General features: G+C 43.1%; 1 long non-coding RNA gene and 1 pseudogene across 2 annotated transcripts; one reads left to right on the top strand and one right to left on the bottom strand.

Moving 5' to 3' along the window:
• Positions 1 to 1,342: 1,342 nt before the first annotated feature.
• Positions 1,343 to 12,891, bottom strand: LOC103787345 (E3 ubiquitin-protein ligase MARCHF2-like; annotated as a pseudogene). Its single transcript, XR_013536417.1, has 3 exons — positions 12,334 to 12,891; positions 10,636 to 11,160; positions 1,343 to 5,286 (listed from the first exon to the last, which is right to left on the bottom strand). The product of XR_013536417.1 is annotated as an E3 ubiquitin-protein ligase MARCHF2-like (transcript).
• Positions 12,307 to 19,199, top strand: LOC118153914 (uncharacterized). The gene is made up of 2 exons (XR_013536418.1): positions 12,307 to 14,276; positions 14,760 to 19,199. It is a non-coding gene; the product is annotated as an uncharacterized LOC118153914 (long non-coding RNA).
• Positions 19,200 to 24,491: the final 5,292 nt, after the last annotated feature.

The raw sequence follows: 24,491 nt of genomic DNA, 5'->3' as shown, positions 1-24,491 counted from the left end.
AAGTTACCCCATGGGCTCACAGCGAAGTGACTGGTAAACCTTTCAGTCTCCAAACCGCTGTAGTGTTTTTGTTATTCAGTCTGTGTCAATCTTTCTACCAGAGGGAAAATTTTAGTAATTCTCAAAAGAATAAGCAATATTTGCAAGTGCTGTTATGAAAATCCAGGAGTCATAAGGCAGTGAAGTTATGTGGGGACGTCCTGGTGCACATGATGCAAAGCAAGGAGAAAATGCAGAATCCCCGAAAAGAAAGAAAATTGACACTAGAAGAGAATGAGATCCTTCCTGGGCAGGTTGGAAACTGTGTGAGCATCATGACATTAAAAGAGAAAACTGAGAAAAATAAATGGATTTTTTAAACAGAAAGTAAGACAATGAGAGAAAGGAGTGTGGTTATATCAGAGGGGAATTAACATTCTAGGACTTGAGGGATGGAAGAAGGAAGCCTTCGCCATTGGCCAGAGAGAAGCCAGGGTTGGAGGAGCAGCATCTGCACCCTGGGCAGGCTAGTGCCCCTACTGGACTCAGCCAGAGCCCACTGTTGCTGTAATGAGGAATCTGGCTCTGCATGCTTTCATTAAACCAGGTATTGAAAGGAACCTGGTTACTCACAAAATCTGAAACTGAGATACTGGGTTGGACCATTTCTAGCCAGTAAGTGGCCTCTTACCAGGATGTCAGTAAGACCAGGTATCCGTTCGTTCCTAAAAGCCACATCAACAAAGACGTGTGCATCTCTGCCTGCTGGTTTGCCGACAAAGATGAAGTAGAGGTGAGTGTGAGCTCTGACAAGCCTCTGCTGGCCTTCAGGCACCTTTTAGGGAATGAGAGGATGCTTGCTATCAGCGGGGCACCCTGAGCCCCGAGCCCCCTCCCCGGTGGTCCTGGGCTCAGACGTTTGCACACACCTGCGTGGGAGCTCCTTGCGGTGGATGGTGGAAGGATGGAACAAAAGAGAAACAGAAAAACGAAGAGGGCGGGCAGGAGCATGTGAGCTCAGAAGGCAGCCTCTGATGGAGGTCACACCCCAACTTTTAGATTGGACAACAAGGGCGGGATTCCACAAGCAAGAGGTGCTGCACAGATAGGTAAGGTCTCTCCCCTCAATCTCCCCTCCTTCACCATGACCATCCCAATATGTCACAGACATAATGGGAGCAAGACAATGAAACAGGCACTATGGGAGTTCAACATGGGGAGGTTAGCTACCTACCAAGTTCCTCTTAACAGTGATTAAACTGATTGTCAATAAGAACAACAATAAAAAAGGAAATGCTCATTACATTTGAGTTTCTTCTTTTTTTTTTTTTTTTTTTTTTTTAGACAAGGTCTTGCTCTGTTACCTAGGCTGGAGTGCAGTGGTGTGATCTTGGTTCATTGCAACCTCTACCTCCCAGGGTTCAAGTGATTCTCTTGCCTCAGCCTCCCGAGTAGCTGGGATCATGGGCATGTGCCACCACATCTGGCTAATTTTTGTATTTTTAGTAGAGACAGGGTTTCACTATCTTGGCCAGGCTGGCCTTGAACTCCTAACCTCAGGTGATCCATCTGCCTCAGCCTCCCAAAGGGATAACAGGTGTGAGTCACCATGCCCAGCCACATTCAAGTTTCTTAACGTTTTTACATGTCAAGTATCAGTTGATGTAATACTTTTTGTTTGAATATTTTTAATCAATAAAAAAGTATAAATTATAAACACTTTGGATAAGAATTGCAAAAACTTTGATATGTTGTCTCCTTTAAGCTTATTGCTTCTTGGCTTGAGACAATCCTTTCAGTAAATGACAGTATACACTGAAAATAAGAATAATTGTAAAATTATGAAGACAAAGCAATCAATTGGCCTAAAATTGGTAATGAACGAATAAGCAAGGTAAACAAAGATATAGAAAAAATTCTAAAGCTTACGTCCTTTTTTGTTTTTTTTTATGACAGGGTCTTGCTAAGTTGCCCAGGGTGGAGTGGAGTGGAACTATCACAGCTCACTGTACTCTTGACCCCCTGGGCTCAAGCAACAATCTGGCCTCAGCCTTGTGAGCAGCTGGGAACACAGGCATGCACAACCACGCCCAGCTAATTTTTTTAACTTTTTTTTTCTTTTTTTTTTTGGTAGAGATGAGATCTCCCTTTGTTCCCCAAGCTGGTGTCAAACTCCTGGCCTCAAGTGATCTTCCCACCTCAGCCTCCCAAAGCACTCAGATTATAGGCATGAGCCATTGTGCGCTGGCCTAATGCTTACCTTCTTATATGGAAATGTGAGTCCTTCTAAACATTTACTGTAGAATCTCTCTGCACTCCAGGAAAAAACAATGACATGACTGTTGGCGTTAGAGATGAACGGCCATAGGAGCAGTGGGAGGACTGTGGACCTTGGGGTTCCTTGAGTTAGGGTTGAAATCCAGGTTTTGTAATTTACTAGCAATGGGACTTGGGTCAAGTTGCTTGATCTTGCTGAGTCTCAGTTTCCTCCACTATAAGACACTATGAGAATATTTTCACCACTTGTGGTTATTTGGAACATCAGATAAGATCTTCCAAAGCACTCACTCCACCTACTCCATGTTGACTTTCACTCTTATCTCTTAGGACTGGGATGGGAAGTAAATGAGAAATGCCAAGCCCCAGCACATGGTAGGCATCGAGTAGTCATGGTAGGCAGCTCTCATAAGGAACATGTGAGCTTTATTTTATAAATCCAAAGGCGTGAAAGAATGAGAAGGAACTTAAGATGCCCCCAGCCCCTTGTAGGACACCACCTCCATAAAAGGAGATGTTAAGAGGGACGGTCGCAAGATGGTAGCTGCAGCAATCAAAGAACTACAAGCATGAGCAGGAGACTTCACTCGACTGTCCTTATCTCTTCTGCGCTGATGTATAACAGAGAAAAGACCCTGTAATTCTACCACCCCCTGTTCTCCATTGTACCCTAAAGAGGACACAGATCCATAGAAACTAACATCGACACAAAACACTAATTGCCCACAGGAGGAGTGGCCAAGTGCAGTTTCTGTCTGCACAGCTTGCCTTTTATGACTCCCTCAAAGTGAGGTCCAAACAATAACAGACGGGTCTCGTATCCTGGATCCCCTCCTCCAGCCAGGATAACCTCTCTCCACCATTTTAATTAGAAATGTGCTTATTCAATAGAGTGACTTAATATTTTATATCTTGCTGTCCCAAATCATGATCATTGAATAAACAGGAAAAAAAAAACTTTTTTTTATGAGAAAGCAGGGTGATAATCATTTAAACCCCTGTCAAGCACACACCGCTGATGGTGGGCAGTGCTGTTAGGAGGGGATGGCACCGCCTTTGTCGTGCAGACTCAGGGTTATGGGAGAATGTCATTTGTCAAAGCTGCATCAACAGAGATGTGTGCATCTTTGCCTGGTAGTTTGATGGGCTTCCCAGGAAAATTATCTGTCAGAGGCCTAAGCCCTGTCATTTTTCTGACAAAACTGCCAGGGAGAGGGGAAGAAGGCAGGATGGCAGGTCCCAGGTCTGGGACTTGATGCAGGGGTCAAGCACCTGCTTCCAGAGAAGGCCCCACGAGGGTGCAGGTCCTTCTTACATGCTCGGTGAGCTGATGTTGGAATGTACAGAAAGAGCAATAACCACAAAAGAGTTGGATTTCCACAAAAAAACAGGCTCTTCCAGCTTCCCAAGCTACTTCTTTAGAAACATAATGTACCATTGAGCATAAATAGCATTCACGGCTCTGAGGAATTTACTTTTCTTTGTCCCTCTATAGAAGCTAAAGATACTCCCAACATAAGAAGGAAAAATGAGTGAAGCACAATTTAAGATGGCTTTGAAATGTCTGCTTGGGCTATTTTTACATATTCTCATTCCATTGAAACAAAAGTTTCTAAAAATGGACTTGGAAAAAACGAGTTTTGATACGACTATTTGGTAAATTCCTTGAGAGCAGGAGCTATGCATTATATTTCCTTGTGTTCACCCTTGTGCAACGAGAGCAGAAAATTGTGTTAGGAAAGTGTCACATGGAAGAAGGAGCCAGCAGGTCACGGCCGCCTGGCAGGGAAGCAAAAACCGACCTGAGCAGGGGGCAATGCGTTGCTCACAAGAGGGATGTTGCCATGCAATTTCTGTCTGCACAACTTGCATTCATGATTGGGGATGAGATTGATGGGGCTGAACCATAAAGCTTACAAATGGAAGAGAAGATGGAGGTTTACCTTATCATGCAGATTTGACACAGATACGGGGCCATCTCCTTTAAGTCGAGGTCTCCTTTCTATACTGAATAAAGCTCCAACTCTCCTGGAATCTGCAGTTTGCACATTTGCCCCTCCTAACCCACTCCTTCCAGAATGACAGGGCTCGCACGGACCGAGAGTTTCATACTACATCAGGCACTGTTCTAATGCTTGGAATGTATTGTTATTTAGGCCTCCGAACAAGCCTTGGGATGAGTCCAGTGCTTACCACCCGTTTTACAAGGAGTAGCCTGAGGCCCAGAGGGATGAATTGATTCAGCCAAGGTCCCAGAGCAGTAAGTGGGAAAACCAGAGTGAGAATTCAAGGCTATGCATGCTAACTCCAATGCCTTTCCCAAGACCGCAGCTTCTCTAGATAACCTGACCTCTCTTCCTCTCCCCCACCTCTTCCTCTGTCTCTCTTCCTCCCTCTCTGCTGGCCCCTCCTCCTCAGTGAGGACCCCCATCCTTCCTTCCACATTTGCTCATACTATTCTTCTGCCTGGAATGCCCATGTCTCCTCCTGACTCCTCTCCCCAAAAAAAAATTGTCTGAAAAATAAAATTAGGAAAGTTCCCACAGGAGGCCTTTCATTGCTGTTAAATTCTTTCAGGTCTCTTGCTTTTGCAGAAAGCTCTCAACACTAGAGGACGAGGATTCTGTTTTATATACCAACCCCTCTCCACCCACACCAACTGCCTAGGCTGAAAAAAAGTGCTACACATGAAGTATTGGCTCGGTGAGTACTTGTTTAACTGAAAAATATAAGTGACTCCTTGTGCCTGTCTCTCACAAGTGGTGGAAGTCATCAGCACTCACCAACATTCCCTTGTCCTCTTCTGGGCCCCTAAACACTCCATGGCCAGCCCTGTGATGACAGTGGAGCTGTGGCCTCAACCCACATGACTTCCAGGAGGCCAGGCCTCAGACCTTCTCTCTGCTGGTACAAGGACAGCAGAGGCTGCTGTTGAAGGTTGAGATGATGGAACCACAGAAGCAGGCCAGCCTGTCCCACTGTCCCCTTCGAGGGCAGCTGTTGTGGAGAGAGCCTTGACCTCCAGAGACACTGGGGAAGCAAGAAATAAACTTTGCTGTGGCTTGTTTATGCCTGCAGCATAACCTGGCCTCAGCCCACACGCGTGTGTTCATTCCTCAAAGAGTTCCATTAAACACAAACGCAGGAATCCTGTTTCCGTTGGCTCTTTCATTTCAGTATCATCCTTGCTGGTAAGTAGAGGCTCAAACCTGCCAAATCCTAACTTGTGAGGCCAGAGCCACTCCCCCCAGATGCTGAGCATTTATTCCAGTGGTGCTGCTGTCCCATTTCCCCCTCAGATTCGCCTTCACAGCCTGCAGCACAGAATTTTATAGCATCAATAGAAGCAAATTTTATTTGAGAGACATCCAAAAGTCATTTGAGGCTGAGCACAGTGGCTCACACCTATAATCACAACATTTTGGGAGGCAGAGGTGGGCAGATCACTTGAGCTCAGGAGTTCAAAACCAGCCTGGGTAACATAGGGAGACCCAGTCTCTTAAAACATGCAAAAATTAGCCAGGCTTGGTAGTGTGCATCTGCGGTCCCGGCTACTCAGGAGGCTGAGGCAGAAGAATCGCTTGAGCCTGGGAGGTTACTACAGTGAGCCGAAGTCACATCATTGCACTCCAGCCTAAGCGACAGAATGAGACCCCATCTCAAACTAAATAAATAAATAAAAGGCATTCCAATGCAACTCTCAGTGACAAGATGTGTAATCAAGATAAGGGACACCATTTTTTTATTATAAAATTAGACAGACTTAAAAAGTAATTGAACTCTTTTACGATTCATAATGCGGCTGTGATGGTTAATACTGAGTGTCATCTTGACTGGATTGAAGGGTACAAAGTGTTGATCCTGGGTGTGTCTGTGACGGTGTTGCCAAAATCCATTATTAACATTGGAGTCAGTGGGCTGGGAAAGGCAGACCCACCCTTAATCCGGTGGGCACCATCTAATCAGCTGCCAGCAAATATAAAGCAGGCAGAAAAAGTGAAAAGGCCACACTGGGCTAGGCTCCCAGCCTACATCTTTCTCCCATGCTGGATGCTTCCTGCCCTCAAACATCAAACTCCAAGTTCTTCAGTTTTGAGACTCAGACTGGCTCTCCTTGCTCCTCAGCCTGCAGACAGCCTGTGGTGGGACCTTGTGATCCTGTGAATTAACACTAATTAAGCTACCCTTTATGTATATTTTAAATAGATATGTAAATATACATTAAATATGTAAATATTTTATAAATATCTAATACACATATTTTATATAATACACATTTATATTATAAATATATATTTATATATGTATTTACATATCTATGATATAAATATAATACATATTATAAATATATGTATAAAATTATATATATATATCCTATTAGTTCTGTCCCTCTAGAGAACCTTGACTAATACAGTGGTATTAAATATATATACATTATATTATATATATAAATATATATATAATATTATATATATAAATATATATATAATATTATATATATAAATATATATATATTTATATATATAATATTATATATATATAAATTATATTTATATATTAATTAAATATAATATATATTTAATACCACTATTAATTAACATATATATAAATATTTTATAAATATATAATACACATATTTTATATAATGCACATTTATATTATAAATATATAATATTTATATATTATATTTATATTATATGTTTATAATATAATATAAAATATTATAATATATATAATATATTATATAGCTGTTATATATTTATAATATAAATATATAATATTTTTATATATAATATATAATATATAGCTATTATATATTTATAATATAAATATAATACATATTATAAATATATGTATAAAATTATATATATATCCTATTAGTTCTGTCCCTCTAGAGAACCTTGACTAATACAGTGGTCTGGAGGCATTTGTGAAAGGGTTTTGGAAAATGCCAGACTTACGATCCTATATGCCCAGTGTTTCCTAGGTGTAGCTAGTATTAAGTGCAAAAAAAAAATTTTTTCTATTTTTTCTGTTTATCAGTGAAACTATTTAAATGACTGAACATAAACATTAACTAGTGCTGATATAATTGTTATATTTAAATATATTTATGTTGTAATTACTCTTTAAGGGGTACAGGTGGGAATTTCAGTCGTTCATTCGCTCAGGACTTCAGTCCCTTAAAAGCACACTTGATGGCCCAGTGCAGTAGAAATGACATTGAGAAAATAATGGTGCATATCCTCAGGAAACATAATCTAGCGGTAAACAAGACACAGTTTCACATAAGTATAATCCTACACGGGTGCAATAAAGTTTGTAAGAAGGTACAAAGTTTTGTAGAATCGCAGGTGTGGAGTCATTTTCAGAGTTTCAGGGAGGTGAAAGCGGCTTCTGTGAATTGTTCCTTTAAGCCCTAGAGGATGGGATTGCAACCGATGAATCGGCTCAAGGAGAAAGGCTGTTCAGCAGGGATCCCACGATGTTCAAGTGCATGGGGCAGTACAGTTGGCTAGAGTTTGGGGCTAGAAGGGTAATTTGGGCCAAGTCACAAGCTCTATCAGTGGGTCTGTTAGCAAGAGGTGGCTTCACTCAGTGAGCAACCAAGAGAAGCCAATGAAGATTTTTGACCAGAGGACTCCCATGATCGAAGCAAAGCTCAGGGTGACTGGGCAGGGAGTTGTGTGCAGGAGAAAGCGAAGGGCAAGGCCAGGAGACAGACAGATGAGTGAAAAAAACATTGCTGTGAGCCAGAGGAGTGTTGCTAAAGGAGCTGAGAGAGAAGTGAAGAGAGGAGATGCAGGGAGAGAGGAGATGCAGGGAGAGAGGAGATGCAGGGAGAGAGGAGATGCAGGGAGAGAGGAGATGCAGGGAGAGAGGAGATGCAGGGAGAGAGGAGATGCAGGGAGAGAGGAGCTCAGCGGCAAGCTGCTGCAGAACCAGCAAAGGCAGAATCAACGAATCAGCAGCATCAACCGAACACAGCAGAGGAAGGAGACGGGAGAGCCTGGAGTCACAAAGTGACAGATGGTGTCATGAGAAGAAGCTGACTCAGCGCAAGATTGTGAATTCTGCTATTGACTCCGTGTCGAGGTGAGTGAAGGAGCTGCCACAGGCTGCACAGCATGGAGCGGAGACAAAAAGGAGGTGGATGGGGAGCCGGGGGCGCTTGGAGAGTTCTCAGCATGCACGTGAAGTTACAGGGTCCCAGGCAGGGCCAGGGTGGGCAGGGAAATGGAACCCACAGGAAGGTTGTGAGTCACCATCCATGCAGCCTCCCTCCTCTGTGCAGCCTTGGATGGGACCAGCTCTGCCAGCACCATTGTCTTTCATTGTCACAGTCCCCTGGCTTGTCATGGCTCTGCACACATGGCCAGCTTTGGGTAATGACACTGGCAGTATCTCATTCTAGTCCTGTTCCTCTCTCTGGCAAAAGCAGCTAGCTAGCTTCCTACGGTTTATAGGAAGACAGAACTCCATTTGTCCCTCCAGGTTCCCTGATTTCAGCCAGTGTATTATTTTAATAGCATAAATATAAAACCGGAGAAAAGTTATGAAAATCCTCCAGGCCAGTGATCTGCATAGAACCTCATGGACATTGTCCCCATTCGGTTCACCTTTTTATAAATCTTAGAAATAGCCCTTTCAGGGTAGAGCTCTTGGGATTTCTAACCAATGTCAAAGATTACTTTAGCAATTCCATGTTTATAGGAGAATATTTTCTATACAGATGGGTTTCTGAAATATAGTTAAAATTATAACAATATGACCATGCTGGAACACAATTTCTTAAATGCACTTACACCCAAAGTCACATGTTTTCTTTTCCTATTTTTAAACTGATAATCTACTGGCCTTCTTTCATGACTAGATGGCAAAAAATGGGACATGAAAAGGAAAAGAAAGAAACAGATTTGCGTTTAGAAGAGTTGGCTGTTGTGAAGAAATGTTGAGTCAGGGCCAGGCACAGTGGCTGACGCCTGTGTGCCTCAATACTTTGGGAGGCCGAGGTGGGCGGATCACCTGAGGTCAGGCATTCAAGACCAGCCTGGCTGACATGGTGAAACCCCATCTCTACTAAAAATACAAACATTAGCAGGGCATGGTGGCGGGCACCTGTAATCCCAGCTACTCGGGAGGCTGAGACAGTAGAATGGCTTGAGCCCAGGAGGCGGAGGTTGCAGTGAGCTGAGATTGAGCCACTGCACTCCAGCCTGGGCGATTGAATGGGACTCTGCCTCAAAAAAAAAGAAAAAGAAAAAGAAATCCTGAGTCAGGACTCCCTAAAGAACCAAACAGGTTGGAAAGTCCTCAAATATTTGACCAGTTACAATCAGAGACTGACATGGTCTTTCCCTCCAGCCCTACCGTATTCTGCCCTAAGAGGCCAAATGGAGGACTTCCTCTACCACCCATCTTTGGTCTTTTATTATTTTTTATTTTTTATTGTAAAGAGACAGAGTCTCCTATATTGCCCAGGCTGGAGGAGGGCAGTGGCTATACACAAGCTCAGTCCCACTACTGATCTGCTGACCAGTGTGGGAGTTTTGACCTGTTCCCTTCCTGACCTGGGCTGGCTCACCCCTCCGGGGCAAGCTGGTGGTCTCCTGCTTCCAAAAGGTCACTATCTTGATGTGGTACTTAGCACAGACACCTCATCCATTGGCACAGCATACTGCAGCCCATAACTCCTGAGCTCAAGCAATCCTCCTGCCTCATCCTCCTGAGTAGCTGGGCCTACAGGCACACACCATGACACCTGGCTCATTTTTTATTTTTATGTTTTGTAAAGACAGGATCTTGTTTTGTTGCCTAGGCTTGTCTTGAACTCCTGGGCTCAAGCAATTCTCCCTCCTCAGCCTCCCAAAGTATTGGGACTACAAGCATGAGCCACCATGCCCAGCCTGATTCTGTTTTTTCTTAAAAATATTGACCTCAGAATAAAATCGCCATCTCTGTCTCCTAAGTGACTGAGTATCTGGATTCATATTCCAATAGCCCCTTCAGTTTGTTACTGTCTCTTGGCATTCTTAAGTCAGGACTTGACCCTGACTCCAATTGACCTAGTAAGGCTTGTTCCAGAAGCTGCCTCTCCTAACACCAGCAGCACATCTCCTTGACATTACTGGAACAGTCTTCTCTTATGAAAAAATAAACATAAAAATAAAAACACAATGGAAAGAAAATCTAGACGTAATGGGGGCAAAAAGTATCTCTCCCTCCTTTCTGGGGAAACATGAGTTCTCCCACACAGAATCAGAGTTCTTTTTTTTTTTTTTTGGCCAGCCAGGGCTCCTTTTATTCATTCAGGGGTGGGTTTTCAAAACACAGTGCAACTTTTATAGAAAGTCGAGAGTGCCAGGAAAGTGGACCTACCAGGTGCAGGGACGCGCAAGACGCTTGCTGGAACGTTTCTGCTGTAAGGACGCCCTTGATACACTGGCCACAGCTGCTGGCCCAGAAGGTGCCGCAAGGACCTCAGGGTGCCCGCTTCGTCAGAAGCTCAGGACTATGTCCACGTGTCCTCAGTATGAACAACAGTGTGCCAAAAAATGAAAATATCTTCACTCAGGATCACAGACTAGGCTTTGCATAGTGTCTCTTGGCCTAAGAAGCATTCAGGCCGTGTAGGAAGTGTCAGGCCGTTTCCATCCTTCCATAGGACAGGACATTCCCAACTACCTCTGGGGTCTCTGCTGCAGGCCCCAGGGAGCCCTGTCTTCACAGCGGCATCTCCTCAGCCGCCTTCTTCAGGGGTCCAGACGCCAGCAGAGAATGCTGGGGGACCCCCACACTGTCAGCCTCCCAGATCTTAAGGCGTACTTTCCGATTCATCTTTCTCCACTAGGAGGAGAGCTGGTAATGGTAGCAAAAGTAGACCAGCATCCAGAGGACAAAGATGTCAAGGAGGATGATGGCGAGGAGGAAAGTGGTGAGGCAAATGATGGTGAGGAGGACATAGACGGTGAGGAGGACATAGACGGTGAGGAGGACATAGATGGTGAGGAGGACACAGATGGTGAGGACCTAGTTGGTGAGGAGGACATACGTGGTGAAGGCATAGATGGTGAGGACATAGATGGTGAGGAGGGCATTGATGGTGGGAAAATAGATGGTGAGGAGGACATAGATGGTGAGGAAATAGATTGTGAGGAGGGCATAGATGGTGAGGACATAAATGGTGAGGAGGGCACAGATGGTGAGGACATAGATGCTGAGGAGGTCATAGATGGTGAAGTCATAGATGGTGAGGAGGGCACAGAAGGTGAGGACATAGATGGTGAGGAGGGCACAGATGATGAGGACATAGATGGTGAGGAGGGCTTAGATGGTGAGGACATAGATGGTGAGGAGGGCAGAGATGGTGAGGAGGGCATAGATGGTGTGGAGGATGTAGATGGTGAGGACATAGATGGTGAGGAAGTCATAGATGGTGAGGTCATAGATGGTGAGGAGGTCACAGAGGGTGAGGACATAGATGGTGAGGACATAGATGGTGAGGAGGGCATAGATGGTGGGGAGGACATAGATGGTGAGGACATAGATGGTGTGGGCATAGATAGTGAGGACATAAGTGGTGAGGAGGTCATAGATGGTGAGGACATAAGTGGTGAGGAGGGCATAGATGGTGAGGAGGGCATAGATGGTGAGGATATAGATGGTGAGGAGGTCATAGATGGTGAGGACATAAGTGGTGAGGAGGTCATAGATGGTGAGGACATAAGTGGTGAGGAGGGCATAGATGGTGAGGACATAAGTGGTGAGGAGGGCATAGATGGTGAGGAGGGCATAGATGGTGAGGATATAGGTGGTGAGGAGGGCATAGATGGTGAGGAGGGCATAGATGGTGAGGATATAGATGGTGAGGAGGACAAACATGGTGAGGAGGTCATAGATGGTGAGGAGGGCATAGATGGTGAGGGCATAGATGGTGAGGACATAGATGGTGAGGAGGTCATAGATGGTGAGGTCATAGAGGGTGAGAACATAGATGATGAGGAGGTCATAGATGGTGAGGACATAAATGGTGAGGAGGGCATAGATGGTGAGGACACAGATGGTGAGGAGGCCGATAGTGAGGAGGCTGATGGTGAGAGCAATGAGACCCACGGCCTCCAGCTGGCTGTGAGCCAGAAATGGTCTTTGGCCCCGCGCAGGCGCAATCAGCTGGAGATGGAGGCCAGCGGCTGCTCAACAGGTAGCACACCACATCGCAGCACAGCGTCCCGCAGGCCCGGGTCCTTCTGCCACTCTGTGAGGGGTCGAGGCCGTTTCTTCACTGCTTCTCCACTGCAAACTCCGTGTGACACAGCTCGCAGTGGGTGGTGGTAGACGAGGAAAGCAACCTCTCCAGACACTCCTGTGAGCAGCGCCCAACATACGGGTGCAGCCACATGGGGACAGGAAGTACTGCCCGTTCGCACCCTCATGGCAGATCGGGCAGAAGGTACCATGGCTCGGTGTGTCCAAGGCACGGATGATGGTGGAGAGGAGCCGGCCATCCCGTCAAGTCACCTATGCCACATAATAGGGCAGTCCAAGGACCGTGGCCTCCATGACCTTGGAGAAGGCAGGGCTGCCAGAGCAGTCACCCAGGGAGCTGGGGAGGTGGCAGCAGTCACCTGTCCTCATGGCCACAGGGAGCCCAGTATCCTCAGGGGCCGAGGCCCGTGGTCCCCCGAGCCTGATCCGAGGCCAGGCCGGGCCAGGCGCCCCCGCCAGCCTCTCGGTTCGCCCAGCCCTGCTCCCAGTCCGGCCCAGCCCGGCTCGGCCTGGTCGCCTCCACCCGGTAAGGGGAATTGCGGTAACAGGAATTGCGGGAGTCGCCTGGGAGGGAGACTGCGCTGCATCCCAGCAGGACTTCTCATGGACAAGGCAGATCTAAGCAAGGTGGGCACAACACAGCCATGGGAACCACAGGTAATGCAGCAACAGGGTGGGAAGCTCTCTGTCAGCCACCTGACACAAATATTTTGTAAAGGAACAATAGAACTTATTAGCAGAGGGACTGATGTGGTTTGGCTATGTCCCCACCCAAATCTCAACTTGAATTGTAGCTCCCAGAATTCCCACATGTTTGGGGAGGCACCCAGGGGGAGGTAATTGAATCATGGGAGCCAGTCTTTCCCATGCTATTTTCATGATAATGAATAAGTCTCACAAGATCTGATGAGTTTATCAGGAGTTTCTACTTTTACTTCTTCCTCCTTTATGTCTTGTGCCTGCCATGTGAGAAGTGCCTTTCACTCCCCACTATGACTCTGAGGCCTCCCCAGCCATGTGGAGCTGTAAGTCCAATTAAACCTCTTTTTCTTCTCATTCTCAGGTATATCTTTATCAGCAGCATGAAAACAGACTAATTTAGGGATCCACCAAGGGGAGAGTCTAGGTTCCACTACAGAGAAATGGAAAATAGACCATCATTTAACCAACCCTAGTCTTACGGAGATGCTAAATAGCCTTGCAAATACAGCTGCATAACCAGAGCGTTATATGATCAACTCCTATTTCAATTTAGAAATCAGAGTCACCATGAAGTAATGAAACAAACTCAAATTCATTTTCCTAAAACCAATCAGCCATGAGACAGATTGGATATTCTCATTTAAAATTTAGAGTGTGTCTCCAGTTGCTTTTTTGGGCCAATGGGAAGAAAGTAATAAGTGGTTTTGTTAATTATTATTAGCATTTTTATTCTCTCTAGAAAATATAGAAGTACCAACAAGTTAAAATAACTCCTATTTTGAATCACAATAAAAGTTCATTAAGTCAGACTCCACTGGTACAAAGTTATAATCATTAAAAAAAAAAAACCTCGAAGATATTATTCTACTAATAGAGTAAGTAAGATTGCAGGGGAACGTTAATGCACCTCAGAGGGACAAGGGAACACATTCTTAAGTACTATCCTAGATAGGTAAGTACCAAGTTATTGATTAGATACCTAATAAGCTGATCACCAATCTTTCAGGCATTCAACAAACCATTCCTCTTGAAAGGATTGGGCCGGGATTGTGGTGAGCATTCAGCTGTCCCTCTATTTTTATTTTCTTTTAAAAAAGATTATGCAGCCATGATTTAAGGCACAGGGTATCCCCCAGCAGGCAAACATCTGTCGTGCCTGCCCTCAAGGGATTTGAAATATAATGACATATTTGACTATGAAAACAATGTTTTTAAACCCTACAATTTATAAAAAATTATATATTATCAGTCTGGTTTTAAATATTTTAGCATTCAGGATTTTCCCTAATTTGGGCTTAACCCTCTCTTCAGTTAATCTTATCTAACTCTGATAGTATTGTATATCTAGAAGAGACTGAGATTCTGGGATCAAATTCTATCACTTTAATGCTATGGAAGCTACATTCCCAGAAAATGAAATGACTTGTCCAAGATCAAATAGCAAGTTAGTAGCAAAACCGGAACAGAAACTCAGATCTCCGGATGAGCTGAAAAGTCTTCTTTCTGCATACTCTGCTTTGTCCGTCCTCTATTAGAAAATTACACTGAGAAACTGCATGAGAATACAAATTGCCAAGAAGAGCCGAATATCCAGAATATATAAATATCTCCCATGAGCAAATAAGAAAAAATCAAAAGAGAAAATGAAAATGGGAAAAGGACATCAACAGGCAATATACAGAAGAGAAAAATCTAAATTGCCAAATATATAAAAAGATCCACCCAACTGGTTATCAGGAAAGTAAAAAATAAGTTGAAATGCAATTTTATACTCATAAGGTAAGTAAGTACTTAATTCTGGAAATACCAAATGAGGACCAGAACATGCAGTGGTGAAAACTCCACACGCTGTTTATAGGTTAATGGGAGAATTGATTGGTACCATCACATCAGGAAGTCATTTGGCAAGATGTAATAAAGCTGAAGACTTCGTTGCCCAAGATTCCACCTCCAGGTACAGACCCTAAAGAAGTTCCAAACACAGGTGCACAAGGAGACATGGGTAAGAATGTTCTTTTTAACACTTTAATAGGGAAACTATTAGAAACTAATATACCTCAATATACAATTGGGAATAGATACATTATGGCATACTGATACAGTGGCAAAATAAAGAACATTTAAAATTAATTAACGACGTCTATGTGTATTTACATGGCTAGGTCTCCAAAACATGATAAGAGAGAGAAATAGTGTGAAAACATAGAAACCATACAGTAGGATACTCTTTTTATAATTTTTTTAAAAACCCGAACCAATACCATATGTTATCTTAATTTTATACATAACTATAGCAAAGATGAAGAAAGAATGTGGTTTTAGTTTTGCAGTGAAGGTAGTAAAACACTGATGTAAATATTACATACCTAATTCAAGATAAGGATTGCCTCTTGGTGGGAAGGATGAGAAATTCAATGGCTCAGTCGGAGGTGGAACAGGACTGTGGTGAGACTTCAATTGTCACTCTGTTTTTATTTTATTTAAAATGTATGTGGCAAAATGTTATATTTCTGCCTGTATGCTTCTACATGCTTTAAAGATTTTATTGTCAAATTTAATTGACAAAAGTATTTTCGTTTTAATTAACATAATTTATCTTATATTCATTAAAAACTCAGGATGCCATGCAGATGTGAATCAAAGCAATATGAGGATGATTGTGGGGGGAAAGAGATTAAATGTTTTTAAAGTTTGTAAGCAATTTTACAGAGTAACCTGAAACACTCTTGGATTGCTTTGCTTCTTAGTGATTTTCGTTTCCAGAGAGGATTTTTCTAGATTCATATTAGCTGTATATAAAATCTCCCAAATTGTTCTTTGATTACTGTTTCATAGATAGATATGATAGATAGATAGATAGATGATAGATTGATTGATTGATGGATGGATGGGATGGAAAAATATGAGTAATTGATAGATATGACTGATAGAAGATAGATTGATCTCAGATATAGATAGATAGATAGATAGATAGATAGATAGATAGATAGATAGATAGATGATAGATGATAGGTAGAATAACCTGTTGCACAGTTCTTACTCTCTAATGTATGGTTTTCTCTCCTAACAATTTATAAGATTTTGGATTTCGGTCGTAAAGTGTGGGATAGGAAAGAGATTGGAGAGAAAAGGAGAAAGCCTTTTCCCAAGACTTTCTTTTTAATCAGCGGTTTTCCATAAGTTTGCCCTCACTTACAATTTTCTTTCAATGTCACCCTCAACATGCTGAATTATAATACCATTATCAAGTAGAGAGGGGGCCAGAATGACTTTTGAGGTTTTCTTTTCAAACCCTGAGACTTGGAATCTACATACTCAGCGTCCTTCTCAAACTCGGGATTGTCTGATCCAAAGGGGCTGCTGCTGCAGGAATAATCACCGTTACACAGAATCCAGATGGAATCTTCCAGGGCTTGACTGGAAGGAATTGTCTTTGGTGGCTAATTATTCATGAACAACTGATTAAACTTCCTGAATAAAGCTCATTTGTTCACAAGCACATACTGGACACTGCTGCTCCCCAGAGCTGACTCTCATCAGGAGAGAGAACCAGTGAGCGGACAGACCTAGGGCAAGCCCCATGCCCCAGCTTATATGCCTTGTTCTGGCCTTTCTCCCTTATCCTCTCTCTGCCCCTACCGAGTACCAGCTCCGTTGGGAGACCCCACCCAGGCAGCGCTGAAGGTAATGAGAGGCAAACCCCAGACAGAACAGCAGAGTGGATCTATCCATGGGGGCCAACAGCTTGAGAGCCTCAGGGGCTGACAGCATTCCAGGCTGAAGGCCCCGAGCAGATTCTGATCAGCGAGCATATTTATTCTTCTTAACAGGTGATTGTTATTAATAAACAGGTGTTCTATATTTACTCATAACTCACAACTATACCAAGTAGGCAGCTGTTACCCACCTACCACTAATTACAAACTAAAAGGTATTCTCCACAAAGGAGCCACGGGGGCAGGGCAAACTTAATGTTTCTCAACATGCCCAGATGTCTGACCTCTCCCACTTACACAGCCACATTCGGCTCTCTCCAGCCCCAGAGCCCTCAAACCACCACTGCTGAGGGGCTGAAGGCTGCTTTGGTCACAGGTAAGCAACCATTTCACCCTCAGAGAGCTGGCCCTGGCTCCCCTGTGACGGTGTCTTTCCACACTCTGCCTCTGTCCCCATAGTCCTGTATTCAGCACCCACTTTTCCCAGTAGTTATGCCTCTGCTTTGCTCAGCTCTCCAACCCCAGGACCCCAGCTGCCAAGCCCTGTGCCCAGCACACAGCAAATATTCCACTCACATCTTCTGAATGAACTCTCTTACATTATCTCAAGGCAGGCTGTCCTAGGTGCAAACAAGTGGTCCAGATCAGCAAAGGAGATGGAAAGGCAAGATGGGTTCAGCTGAGAGGCCCTGGAAAAGGATTCATTAAACTCTTTGTGATTGGACAGTGTTAAAACAGGCTCTGAAGGTGGCTTGCTTAGAGAGAGAGAGAGACTCAAAGTCTTTTTCACTGGGAGAACAAGTACAAGGACAAGAGCTCCGACATTTAGGACATGATGGCAGGATTCCTTCTTGGAAAATTCAACAGGCAAAGCAAGGTCAAGTCCCTTCCACCACTTTTCTCCCCTTCAGGGCGTGGAAGTCCTCTAAAATATGAGGTCAAAAAAGTTGGTCACAGTCTAATAGACCGTGCGAGTGAGGCTACCAAATGAACAAAAGATGTGATCACTTTCCAGGAACCACTATTTCGGCTGCCTCCTGCTGTTGCTTATTGGAACCCGTAGAGAGGGCCCAGGTTTGGGTTAGGCTTTAAAAAGTAATCCGAGTGGTGAAAAGAGCCCCTTCCATAATCTGAGTGGTGAAAATAGCCCCTTCCACAATCTGAGTGGTGAAAAGAGCCCCTTCCATAATCTGAGTGGTGAAAAGAGCCCCTTCCATAATCTGAGTGGTGAAAAGAGCCCCTTCTGAACAATTTGCTTTTCTCATACAATTCAGCAATGGTGTCTACTCTGTAAAAAAAGAAAAAGAAAAAATAGACAAAGTTAACCTTCAGAACCCAACTTATCCATCTACAAACATATTAAAACTCAAACTTTCTGAGGTTAATAAAAGATGATCACCCTGAAGCATCCTTTTCAGCACAGGATGTAACACTTATCATCATGGAACGTGAAAGCAGCTGTTGGTGCCCATCTAATCTTGTCTTTTCTCCTGCTGCCAGAGCAGTCCCAAGTGATTCTTAACATAGATGGAGAGAGTAATTTTGACTAGAAATGTTTCCTGAGTTCTTAAACCCCATCTATCAAATCCCTTTTTGGTTAAAAAGGGGGCTGTAATATTAACCAACAAATGTTCTAGTTTTCACCATAGTGAGGAAAGATGTTACTTGTTACCTAAATAGCCACATACCAAGTGGGTTAATTCACCTCAACTCTTAGACACAGCACTTAGAGAAATTTCCATCACTGAACACAGAGGGCACATGGAATATTATTCCTGCCAGACTCACAACATAGCATGGTCACCACTCAGGCACCGGAAGGACAACTGGACTAGCTTCCCCTGACGATGAGGATGCTTGAAACGTTCTGTGAACTCAGGATATCATCTGCACACTGACAGAAATTGACTACATAGTAATCGATTATCCTCAGAAGTACCTATAGCTAAGTATCAAACTTTGCACAAAGTCGAGTCCTTTACTTAAGTTCTTATTTTATTTATTTGTATTATTTTCCTCATTCTAGTGTTACTTATTTTGTTACTATCTGTTCTTTTGCTATTTACTTTGTGGTTACCACAAAGGACCTCATGTGGACTCATCTCCAGTCATCTGGACTCAGCTTCGTCACAAATAAGCACTGATGAGTTTTGTGCTGCTGCGTGGTTCATCAGGATTCAAAGCCAGGCAACCCTGTTGCTTTTCATGCTTTGACCAATGCCAGTGCTCATGTAATAAAGGACTTCTTTTAATTAAAAAGAGGATTGGTCTTTTAGGCTTTAAATGCATGTACCTTTAGTTCCCATCCTAGTCATGAGCCTTGGAGAAGACAGCAAGGCCATCTTTAGGAGATTTTGCAAATATGATAAACTGTACATTGGCCCAACCCAAGCATTTTCTAGTCCTGAACAATATTGCTGGACATCAGGTGGAGAAATGATGGTCACTGTGAATCTTGGTTAAATGATCTTTGTCTCTCCAGCTTCAGTTTCCTTGCCTGTAAAATCAAGATAATAAGCCTTCTTAAAGAATTTCTTTAAGTATTTTACAAAAGGACGTCTTTAAAAGCTCAATGCCTGGCACCCAGAAGATACTCAATACTTTACCCCTCATTCCCTTACTCCCCAGCTTCTCAAAAGAACCCTTGCCTAAGAGTCATGAAGTGTCCAGGAAATTCCCAACAAACCTCACAACCTAGATGAAAGTCAAATGAGTGTTTTTACACGTAGAGTAAAGCCACATTTATCCTGACTTTAATGCAAATGCTGTGATCATTTCATCAAAGACCTTCCTTCAAAAAGAATTGCTTCATGAACAAGGCTAATTACAATGCCAAGAATATCAAATGCAGGATATTTTAAAATCCTGGCAGTGTTTCCCACTCAAGACCTTTACACAGTTCAAAAGCTTTGCTCACATGTGCTGATTGTCAATTTCCGTTATCCATCCATTAGTTCAGGTGGTGATGGACAAGCAATGTTAACAGGGAAGCCGGGTTATTTGAAGACTAGTAAAAGTTCATTTCCTCAATAAATTCTGTATTTGAGATTTGTAATAACTTGGTCTTATTTTCCCTAAATTAGGCCAAATAAACGTTTATATGAGATAGCTCAGGCTTCAAGTGAAGAGCCAAGAGACCAAAAGTCACTCTCTCACCTGAGAACAACAGCACTCCTGATACCCTGTCTCTCACCAGACATGGGCTGATGCTAACACACCCCTCCATGCTCCACCTGAATGCAAATTTGTATGTCACCTTCCCCAATCCTTGACCTACTTATGCAACCTAATTATTGCCTTAAACTGTTTATTCGTGATGTGTTTTGCCATGCATTTTTTCTCTTAGGCAAAACCCTCTCTGATTTATGGGAAGCTGAAATCATGTGTTTTTGGTTATTCTTTAAAGCACCGAAATGTTACTTTGTAGAGCTAATTTAATGTCCAAAATGTTTTTCAAAGACTTTTTTCTTAGGACTAAAGTTCAATATTTTGCCCAGGGAAATCAATCCCCAGACCCAAAGGACTAAGTTTGGCTTATGATTGCAAGTATCTGAGTTTGCAGGAGGCATTCAATTCAGCAAACTCAGTGTCACTTCCACCAGAAGAATCCTGCAAATCTGGTCACTGTGCCTTGTGGGGAAGTCTGCCATGGCCTTTGGGGTGGACCACAAAGAGCTTAAATTCATTCCTTTGGGAAGTCTGTGTTTTGGAAGTCATTTTGCTCACAAGACCAATAATCCTGAATTTATTTTTCCATTCAAATACAGCATCTTTTGAGCATTTCCAGGCAATATGTGAAAAGATGTACTTGAAGAGATGCCTGCTCTGCTTTGAAATTTTAAACCTGACTATAAAATGTTTTTACTTAAGAGTGTTTTTGGGAGATGTTGGTAAAAGGGTACAAAGTTTCAGTTGTGGAGGATGGATAAATTATTTTTTTAAAAGAATGTTCTGAGATCCCTAACTCAAAATTGGAGAATCCAGGGACAATTCTTAGGCAAGTTATGTACCTCAGAGCTGTCCAGCAGTGTCTACGTGCCTGCAGGACCCTTGCTGTCTATGGCCTCCCTGTCTTGTTGAGCTCCCCCCACCCCACCCCACCTCCATCAACACAGCCAACTCTCACTGAGTTTGACCAGGCACAGGAAACCACCCGGCACCAGGGAACCTAATAGTTGGTGAACTTGGGTACTTCGTCCTTAATCCACGCTGTGAATATTGTTTATCTCACCCACATAAACTAATAGCCTATCATACATTTGGACATGACTTCCAAATACAGGGAGATTCATTTCAGATACAGGCATACCTCAGAGATATTGCAAGTTCAGTTCTAGACCACTGCAATACACGGAATATCTCAATTAAGTCAGTCACATGCAGTTTTTGGTTTCTTAGTGCATATAAAAGTTACGTTTACAGCCAGGCACAGTGGCTCATGCTTGTGATCCCAGCACTTTGGGAGGCCAAGGTGGGCAGATCACCTGAGGTTGGGAGTTTGAGACCAGCCTGACCAACATGGAGAAACCCCGTCTCTACTAAAAATACAAAAGTAGCAGGGCATGGTGGCATGTGCCTGTCATTCCACCTACTCAGGAGGCTGAGGCAGAAGAATCTCTTGAACCTGGGAGGGAGAGGTTGCAGTGAGCCAAGATCGCGCCATTTTACTTCAGGCTGGGCAACAAGAGCAAAACTCTGTCTCAAAAACAAAGGTTACATTTACACTATACTACAGTAAACTAAGTATGTATGCAATAGCATTATGTCTTTTAAAAAAATGTACATACCTTAATTTAAAAATGATTTGTTGCCGGGCGCGGTGGCTCACGCCTGTAATCCCAGCACTTTGGGAGGCCGAGATGGGTGGATCACAAGGTCAAGAGATTGAGACCATCCAGGTCAACATGGTGAAACCCCGTCTCTACTAAAAATACAAAAAATTAGCTGGGCATGGTGGCGCATGCCTGTAATCCCAGCTACTCGGAGGCTGAGGCAGGAGAATTGCCTGAGCCCAGGAGGCGGAGGTTGCGGTGAGCCAAGATTGCGCCATTGCACTCCAGCCTGGGTAACAAGAGCGAAACTCCGTCTCAAAAAAAAAAAAATGATTTGTTGCTAAAAGATGTTAATAGTCCTCTGAGCCTTCGGTGAGTCAGAATCTTTTTGCTGTTGGAGGGCCTTGCTTCAGTGTTGATGGCTGCTGGCTGATCAGTGTGGTAGTAGCTAAAGGTTTGGGTGACTGGTGATTTGTTAAAATAAGACAATCACATTTGCTGCTTCAATTAACTCTTCCTTTCACAAGAGATTTTTCTGCAGCATGTAATGCTGTTTGACAGCCTTTTACACACAGTCAAACTTTTTCAGAATTGGAGTCAATCCTCTCAAACCTTGTCACTGCTGTATCCACTACGTTTGTGGAATATTCTAAATACTTTGTTGTCATTTCAACGATGTTCATGGCATCTTGATCAGGAGTAGATTCCATCTCAAGAAACCGCTTTCTTTGCTCATCCCTAGGAAGCATCTCCTCATTCATTCAAATCAGGAGACTGCAGCAATCCAGTAACATCTTCAGGCTCTATCAGTAATTCTACTTTTGCTTTCATCACCTCTGCAGTTATTCTTTCCACTAAAGACTTGAACCCTTCAAAATTATCCATGAAAGTTGGAATCAACTTCTTGCAAAGGCCTGTTAATGTTATAATTTTGACCTCCTCTCATGAATCACAAGGGTTCTTAATGACATCTGTCTAGAATGGTAAATCCTTTCCAGAAAGTTTTTGATGTACTTTTCCCAGATCCATTAGAAGAATCATTCTCTGTGGCAGCCATAGCCTTATGAAATGTATTTCTTAAATAATAAGACATGAAAGTCAAAATTACTCCATAAGTCATAGGTTGCAGAATGAATATTGTGTCAACAGGCATAAACATAACATTAATCTCCTTGTAATCTTCATCAGAGACCGGGTGCATTGTCAATGAGCTGTAATATTTTTAAAGGAATCTTCTTTTTTTCTGAGACATAGGTCTCAACAGTGAGCTTAAAACCTTCAGAAAACCACGCTGTAAATAGATGTGCTGTCATCTAGGCTTTGTTGTTCCATTTTTAGAACACAAACCTGATTTAGCATAATTCTTCAGGGCCCTAGGATTTTCAAGGCCAATTAACTTTGGCTTCAATTTCATGTCACCAGTTTCATTAGTGCTTAACAAGATAGCCTGTCCTTTAAAGCTTTGAAATGGACATTAACTTCTCCTCTCTAGCTATGAAAATCCTAGATGGCATCTTTCTCCAAGAGAAGGCTGTTTCATCTACATTGAACATCCACTGTTTAGCAGTTCACCTTCATCCTTGATCTGAGCTAGATCTTCTGGAGAACCTGCTGTAGCTTCTACATCAGCACCTGCTGCTTCACTTTGCACTTAGTTTATGAAAACAGATTCTTTCCTTAAACCTCATGAATCCACCTCTGCTAACTTGCAACTTTTCTTCTGCAGCTTCCTCACTGCTCTCAGACCTCAAAAAATTGAAGAGAGTTAGAACCTTGCTCTGGATTGGGTTTTGGCTTAGGGCAATGTTGTTGGCTGGTTTGATCTTCTGTCCAGGCCACTGAGACATTCTACATGTCAGCAACAAGCCTGTTTCACTTTCTTATCATTCATATGTTCACTGGAGTAGCACTTTCAATTTTCTTCAAGAACTTTTCATTTATATCTGCAACTTGGCTGCCTGTTTGGCACAGGAGACCAAGCTTTGGGCCTATCTTGGCTTTCAACATGCCTTCCTCACTAAGCCTAATTATTCTTAGCTTTTTATTTATTTAAAGTGAAAGATGTACAACACTTTCACTTGAACACACCTAGGCCCATTATAGGGTAATTAATTGGCCTTATTTCAATATTGTTGTGTCTCAAGTAATAGGAAGGCCTGAGGAGAGAGAGAGAGAGATTGGATAACAGCCTGCCAGTGGAGCAGTCAAAACATACACGTTGGTCAATTAAGTTCACCATCGTATATGGGGTGCAGCTTGTGACACCCCAAAACAATTACAATAGTAACATCAAAGATCACTGGTCACAGATCAGCATAACAGATAAAATAATAGTGAAAAAGTTTCCAATATTGTAAGAATTACCAAAATGTGACATGGAGACACAAAGTGAGCCCATACTGTTAGAAAAATAGCACCAATAGAGTCACTAAACCCAGAACTGCCACAAACTTTCCATTTGTTAAAAAAAAAAAAAAAAAATCCAAGATGTCTGAATAGGAATAGCTCTGGAGTGCAGTTCCCAGTGAGAACTCAGAGGGTGAGTGATCATCATGTTTCCAAACAAATTTTTACTGCCCTCAGACCAGGAGATTCCCAGGCGGAAAAGCTCCATGAGTCTCCAGCGGCTGTTTCAGCTGGAGCAGCGGGTCTCCACAATAAAACTCACACAAATCAGGATGCCATTTCAACTGGTGCCTGGAATGCTTGGGAGACAGAGTCGCCCATTCCACTGAAAAAATGTGGGCTGAAACAGAGAGCCAGGTGATCTGGCTAAGTG

The sequence above is a fragment of the Callithrix jacchus genome, chromosome 5 (assembly GCF_049354715.1).
Source record: "Callithrix jacchus isolate 240 chromosome 5, calJac240_pri, whole genome shotgun sequence".
NCBI classification, from domain to species: domain Eukaryota; kingdom Metazoa; phylum Chordata; class Mammalia; order Primates; family Cebidae; genus Callithrix; species Callithrix jacchus.
This window is presented reverse-complemented; position numbering and strand designations above follow the sequence as displayed.